Here is a 7,276-nt window from a genome sequence, read left to right on the forward strand (position 1 = left end):
TGGAAGCTTTTAGGAAATTGAAAAAGGAGGGGCCGTATTTTTAGGAGGTTCGTCTCCGGTTCAGCCAAGGTGGGTAGGGGTGGAGGGGAAAGCTTGCTTTGTGTGTTTGTGTGTGTGTGTGTGTGTGTGTGTGTGGTGAGGGATGGGGGAGAGGGATGGGGGAACCTGTGGCATCCCTCTTCCCTTAGTGGCAGAGTTAGGGTTAGGCCAGAAGGGTGATGGAGACGTCCTTTTTCCTGGACTTGTTCTGAACTGACATCCTTCTCCCGCCCTGCCCCCCCCCCGGCCCCCACCTTCTCCGTGGCAACTGAGTCATCCTATCCCTTTTTTTAATAAATAAATAAATTGGCCAACTGAGATCAAAGGAGAGGGGGGGGGAAACAAAAACGGCCCAGTAAGGACAACCTGAAGACTCCCGCTTTGGGGTGGGGGGGGCAGCTCTCCCCAAAGTGGAAACTCAGAGCCTTGGTTTGCTAGGACGTAGAATCCGAGAGCGGGATGGGACCTTGGAGGTCTTCTAGTCCAACCCCCCCTGCTGAAGCAGGAGAGACCCTTAACTAACCCATACCATTCCAGACCTACTTGGTTTGCTAGGACATAGAATCGGAGAGCGGGATGGGACCTTGGAGGTCTTCTAGTCCAACACCCCCCCCTGCTGAAGCAGGAGAGACCCTTAACTAACCCATACCATTCCAGACCTACTTGGTTTGCTAGGACATAGAATCGGAGAGCGGGATGGGACCTTGGAGGTCTTCTAGTCCAACACCCCCCCCTGCTGAAGCAGGAGAGACCCTTAACTAACCCATACCATTCCAGACCTACTTGGTTTGCTAGGACGTAGAATCCGAGAGCGGGATGGGACCTTGGAGGTCTTCTAGTCCAACCCCCCTGCTGAAGCAGCACACACACACAAACACACACACACACACACACACACACCGTACCATTCCAGACAAATAGCTGTCTGTCAAAAGCTCCAGGGATGGAGCACCCACAACTTCTGAAGGCTAGCCATGTCACTGATGAATTCTTCTGACCCACAGGTTGCAGGCTGCTTCTCCCTTTAAAGAGTGTCCACCCATTGCTTCTTGTCCTCCCCCTCGGGTGGTTTGGAGAAGGAATTGCTGGATTAGGAGCAGGTAAGATCCAGAATTCCAACCCACCGTCGGTAAGGAAGCTCTGACGGCCTTCAGTTGATGGGATGACATGGGGGGAAAAACATTGCAGGTGGGGGTGCCGTCTATGCCCCCTTGAGCTCCTCAATGCAAAATGTGGGCGATCAAGAGTCCACTGGACATCATTCCAGAGATGAAAGCTAGGGTCTCTCAAGGACCTAAAGCGGTCGGCTTGGGGCAATGGAAGGTGGTGGAATGAATAATAACAGATCCCACCTCTGCCCACCCCCCCACCCCACCGCCCACCCCGTGGGTCTTTGGTTTTAAGGTTTGGTTTTAGCTTTTTATGTTTTAACTTAGCTCTAACTGCAAGCCACCCAGAGTTCCCCTATATGGTAAGATGGGCAAGGCAGTACATTTGATCAATAATATTTATAAATAAACACATTTTATAAATAAAGAATAAAACTGCTGCACATAAGATGGGTGTTCTGTCTGACGCTATGGCTATGGGTTTCTACAGGAGCAAAGCAGGAAGGCAGGCAGTGACGTCGCACGCGACGTGCTGTCAATTATGACGCACACGACGCAACTCACTGCAATTCCGGGCAGGCAGGACATTTGTGACTTTGGAAGGAAAGACTGGAAGAGGGAGGAGCGGTAGCCAGGTGGATGGTTTTGGCTACAGTGGTGATGGGGGCACCATCATGAGAGTCTGGGGAAAATTCAGAGAAGAGCAACGAAGATGATCCAAGGCCTGGAGACCAAAACATACGAAGAACGGCTGCGGGACTTGGGTTTGGCTAGTCTAAAGAAAGGAAGAAATAGGGGAGACATGATAGCAGCATTCCAATATCTGAGGGGCTGCCACAAAGAAGAGGGGGTCAAATTATTCTCCAAAGCAACAAAAGGAAAGAGGAGAAACAATGGTTGGAAACTGGAATTAAGGAGAAAGTTCCCAGCAGTGAGGACAATTAACCAGTGGAACAGCTGGCCTCCAGAAATCCTGGGCGCCCCATCCTTGGAGATCTTTAAGAAAAGACTAGACAATCACCTGTCTGAGATGGTATAGGTTCTCCTGCTTGAGCAGGGGGATGGACTAGAAGACCTCTAAGGTGCCTTCCAGCTCTATTCTATTCTACCATTGGAAGACCTGAAGGACCAAGTTGGGGACGAGATCCCGTGTGGAAAATCTATGTGCCAGTGGAATGTAGTTCCAACGGTTGCAGTATTCCAGTGTTGTATGACTGCCATTGGCAACCTTCCCTAGGGGCTTCCAGCAGCCAGTCAATGAGAGAAGCCTGATCCATTTCACCAGCCTTGGTGGAGCAGTGGGCTAATGCCTCCTTAAGTAACACCAGCTGCCTGCAATTAGTGCAGGTTCGAGTCCCACCAGGCTCACGGTTGACTCAGCCTTCCATCCTTCCAAGGTAGGTAAAATGAGGACCCAGATTGTTGGGGGCAATTAAGCTGACTTTGTAATGATGCCGCTTGGGGGTGTGTGTGAAAGCCCTAATAAGCAGGCATATACATAGAATGAAGGCTACTGCTAAGCTTGTAAGCCGCCCTGAGTCTTCGGAGAAGGGCGGGATATAAATGGAATTAAAATAAAAAATAAATAAAATAAAAAATTTCCTTAATGACTGCAACAATCCAGGCACCCCAGCCAAAAAAAGGTCTCAGAATCAGGGGCCACTCACTTAAGAACTGCCTAGCTTTGCCGTGGCCATTCCGATGCCAATTGGGGCCGTAAGGTGAAAACTATCTGTAGTAGAGCTCCCCAGGGCATTATGAGAGATTTTAAAGGGCAACGCTTGCATAATTATTATACTACATCATTGGGCTGGCATTAGAAAGATAAAGGTAAAGGTAAAGGTTCCCCCGCACATGTGTGCTAGTCGTTTCCGACTCTAGGGGCCGGTGCTCATCTCCGTTTCATAGCCGAAGAGCCAGCGCTTGTCCGAGGACGTCTCCGTGGTCATGTGGCCAGCATGACTAGACGCCAAAGGCGCACGGAACGCTGTTACCTTCCCACTGTAGTGGTCCCTATTTTTCTACTTGCATTTTTACATGCTTTCGAACTGCTAGGTTGGCAGAAGCTGGGACGAGTAACAGGCGCTCACTCTGCTACGCGGCACTCGGGATTCGACCCGCCAAACTGCCGACCTTCCGATCGACAAGCTCAGCGTCCTAACCCACTGAGCCACCGCGTCCCTAATATTAGAAAGATAAGAACAGGTAAAAGCGGTGGTGTGCAAAGAAAACCTATACAAAATGTTCTATAGATGGCACTTAACACCGGTGAAGTTAGCAAAAATGTTTAAAAACATATCTAGCAACTGTTGGAAATGTAGACAAAAACCAGGCACTTATTACCATCTTTGCCGGACATGCCCCAAAGCTAAAAGATTCTGGTCAAGAATACACTTATGGTTAGAGAAAATGACCAAAAAAAACCACCACAACTCACATAGATTTTAAGCCAGAATTATTTTTGTTAGACCTAATTGTAGGAAATTATGAGAAAGAGTCAGCGCTTGTCCGAGGACGTCTCTGTGGTCATGTGGCCGGTATGACTAGACGCCAAAGGCGCACGGAACGCCGTTACCTTCCCACCATAGTGGTCCCTATTTTTCTACTTGCATTTTTACATGCTTTCGAACTGCTAGGTTGGCAGAAGCTGGGACGAGTAACAGGCGCTCATGTATTAACTGCAGCAAGAATTGCATTCGCTCAACATTGAAAAAATGAAGATTTACCAACGGAGGAAGAGTGAATTAGATTGTGCAGAAATGGATAGATTGACATTGAAAATGAAAGAGAAAGAAGATTAAGAATACTTAAGAACACGGGATACCTTTTATCAATGGCTAGTAAAAAAGCGAGGTAGAGACTCTAGGGGCCGGTACTCATCTCCATTTCAAAGCCGAAGAGCCAGCGCTTGTCCGAGGACGTATCCGTGGTCATGTGGCCGGCATGACTAGACGCCAAAGGCGCACGGAACGCTGTTACCTTCCCACCGTAGTGGTCCCTATTTTTCTACTTGCATTTTTACGTGCTTTCGAACTGCTAGGTTGGCAGAAGCTGGGAGGAGTAACAGGCGCTCACTCTGTTACGCGGCACTCGGGATTCAACCCGCCAAACTGCCGACCTTCTGATCGACAGGCTCAGCATCCTAACCCACTGAGCCACCGTGTCCCTATATATGTATATGTATATGTATATGTATATGTATATGTATATGTATATGTATATGTATATGTATATGTATATGTATATGTATATATATACAGTATATATATAATCAGAAGTGTTTAATATATATATATAATAAAAATCAGGTGAGACTCATTTAACCACCACCTTGCATGACAGTTCTGGTCACAATTGTGGTTATAAATCAAGGACGACTTGAAACTTTGGAAGCAGCTTCTAAAGTCCAGGCGTTTCTGACTTGGCTTCTCTTCTTCAACACCGTGAAACCAGGTTTATTCCAAAGTAATGAAATAACTGTACCTGCTAAGCACACGGCCCAGCAATTCAGAGTTTGGAATCACCAATCTTATAAGATCTAATCACCGTAATCAACGATTGGGAATTACAGAAGTTGGGTCATGACTTCAAAATCTGGAGGTCAACAGGTGCTCTGTTTCAAGGTTACTGATAGCACTTATATGCCGCTTCACGTTGCTTTACAGCCCTCTGTAAGCCGTTTATAGAGTCAGCCTGTTGCCCCCCCAACAATCTGGGTCCTCATTTTACCTACCTCAGAAGGATGGAAGGCTGAGTCAACCTTGAGCCGGTCAGGATCAAACTCCAGGCTGTGGGCAGAGTCAGCCTCTAAATGCTGCATTCTAACCACTGGGAAGGAAGGAAGGAAGGAAGGAAGGAAGGAAGGAAGGAAGGAAGGAAGGAAGGAAGGAAGGAAGGAAGGAAGGGCAATAGCACTTAAACTTATATACCGCTTCACAGTGCTTTACAGCCCTCTCTAAGCGGTTTACAGAGTCAGCATATGGCCCCTAACAATCTGGGTCCTCATTTTACTGATCTTGGAAGGACAGAAGCAGTGGTGGGATTCAAATACCTGAACATCCGGTTCTCTGTGTGGATACAGGCCCGGCCCTCCGAGGCCTAGAATGGATTTCCGGAATTGACATCCATGCACTTCCTGTGGGTTGTTCTAGGCCTGGGAGGCATCCACCAGGCCTAGAATGGACTTCTGGATGTGACATCCATGCACTTCCGGTGGGCCATTCTAGGCCTGGGAGACCTCCTCCAGGCCTCTGAGGCCTAGAACGGACTTCCAGAAGCAGCATGGGTTCAGACAGTTCTCCAAACTCAACAAAATTTAGCTACCAGTTCTACTGAACCGGTGCGAACCAGTTGAATCCCACCACTGGACGGAAGGCTGAGTCAACCTTGAGCTGCTCAGAATCAAAGTCTGATTACACGCACAGTAGTAACAGGAGAGCCAAATTCAATCCCAAGCAACAATAAAGTAGGCCAAGAAACCATAGTATAGTTCAAATATGGTGCAAGAGTCACACAATGCCAAAGCAGATAGTCCAGGGGTCTTCAAACGTGGCCCTTTTATGACTTGTGGACTTCAAGTCCCAGAATTCCTCAGCCAGGCATGCATGCCTGGCTGAGGAATTCTGGGAGTTGAAGTCCACAAGTCATAAAAAGGCCACGTTTGAAGACCCCTGAGATAGTCCAATGGTCAATGGTCAAACGACAAGCAGGAACTAGATGCAAGAGCTAAGAACTCAAGCGGTTGTCTCCAACCAGCCTGCAAGCCGAGCGGCTGAGTAAATCAGCCAGCTGCAATTTCTAAGGCCTTGCCTTAGGGAGGAGCCTCATTGAGGAACGTTGTTCTGCTCACCTCTGGATGCAGCTAGACCTGGTGCTTGGGGGATTGCCCGTCATCCTCTGACTGCTCCAGCTGAACAGGAGATCCCGGTGGTGGATCAGACTCCGTTGATTCCCGAGACTGACCGTCCTGAGGCACAGGCTCAGCCTGGATGGGTCAACTTGCTGCAGCCAACTCACCACGGTCAACTCACCACAGCCAACTCCTCATGGGACAACTCGCTGCAGAACAATTCAACAATTACGGTAGTTATTTTAAATGATTTTAACAATTCTATCCCACTAGTTCCTCGATATTAGTGTAACTCTTGTCCTGTGGTGAGTTGAGCCCCCCTTGCCAGCTTCCAAGTTAAAGTCAGACTCTGAATCATGGCTTACAACAGCATTGTTGTTTCATGGTACACTGCAGAAAGTTATCTATGCTTACTTTGGATAGACAGTTAGAGAAATCTATTGTTCCTGTATTGTTCCAGCTCCATCTTTTGAAGTTCCCTCTTCTCATCGCACCCACAGCTTTTCCATCTTAATTTCCCCATCAGTGAATTCCAACATTAGTATGCAACGTAGTTTGCTAAATCCCAATTTTTTAGGTTTCCCTGTTCTTTAGTTATGGGATCCAGCCACAATTCGGGGCGGGGGGGGGGAGAGGGTTATCCCAGATTCCTTATTTCAAAAGAAGAGCAAGGTTTTAATTACTTTACTGCTGCTACGTTTGATTGAACACAGAAAATAAATAAGGATAGTCAAGACATTCAAGAATTGGACATGGGAGAGAGGAAAGACACCAGTACAGAAACTCTGGGGTCTTCTCAAACTATAGTGTATACATTTCAATGTCCTCCCAACCCCACAAGTTATATTCTATTGTTTTGGGAGGAAATAGAATAACCAAACCAGCCTCCCTCCTCCAAAAAGACTTTTAATTCAGTGCTCATCAGCTATGATTATGTAGCTGTAAGACAACACAAAGTCCTTACCCAGAATTTATCCAATTGCCTCAAATCTCTGGTGTAGACCTTGACATGGAAGAATGTCTCTTGCTATATGTCAAGTTATAGTCAAGGCTATGGTCTTCCCAGTTGCAATGTATGGCTGTGAAAGTTGGACCATAAGAAAGGCTGAGCACCAAAGAATTGAGGCCTTTGAACTGTGGTGCTGGAGAAGACTCCTGCGAGTCCCTTGGACTGCAAGGCGATCAAACCGGACAGTCCTAGAGGAGATCAACCCTGACTGCTCTTTAGAAGGCCAGATCCTGAAGTTGACACTCAAATACTTTGGCCACCTAATGAGGG

Source organism: Vipera berus (genome assembly GCF_964194415.1).
Source record: "Vipera berus genome assembly, chromosome: 13".
Classification (NCBI taxonomy): domain Eukaryota; kingdom Metazoa; phylum Chordata; class Lepidosauria; order Squamata; family Viperidae; genus Vipera; species Vipera berus.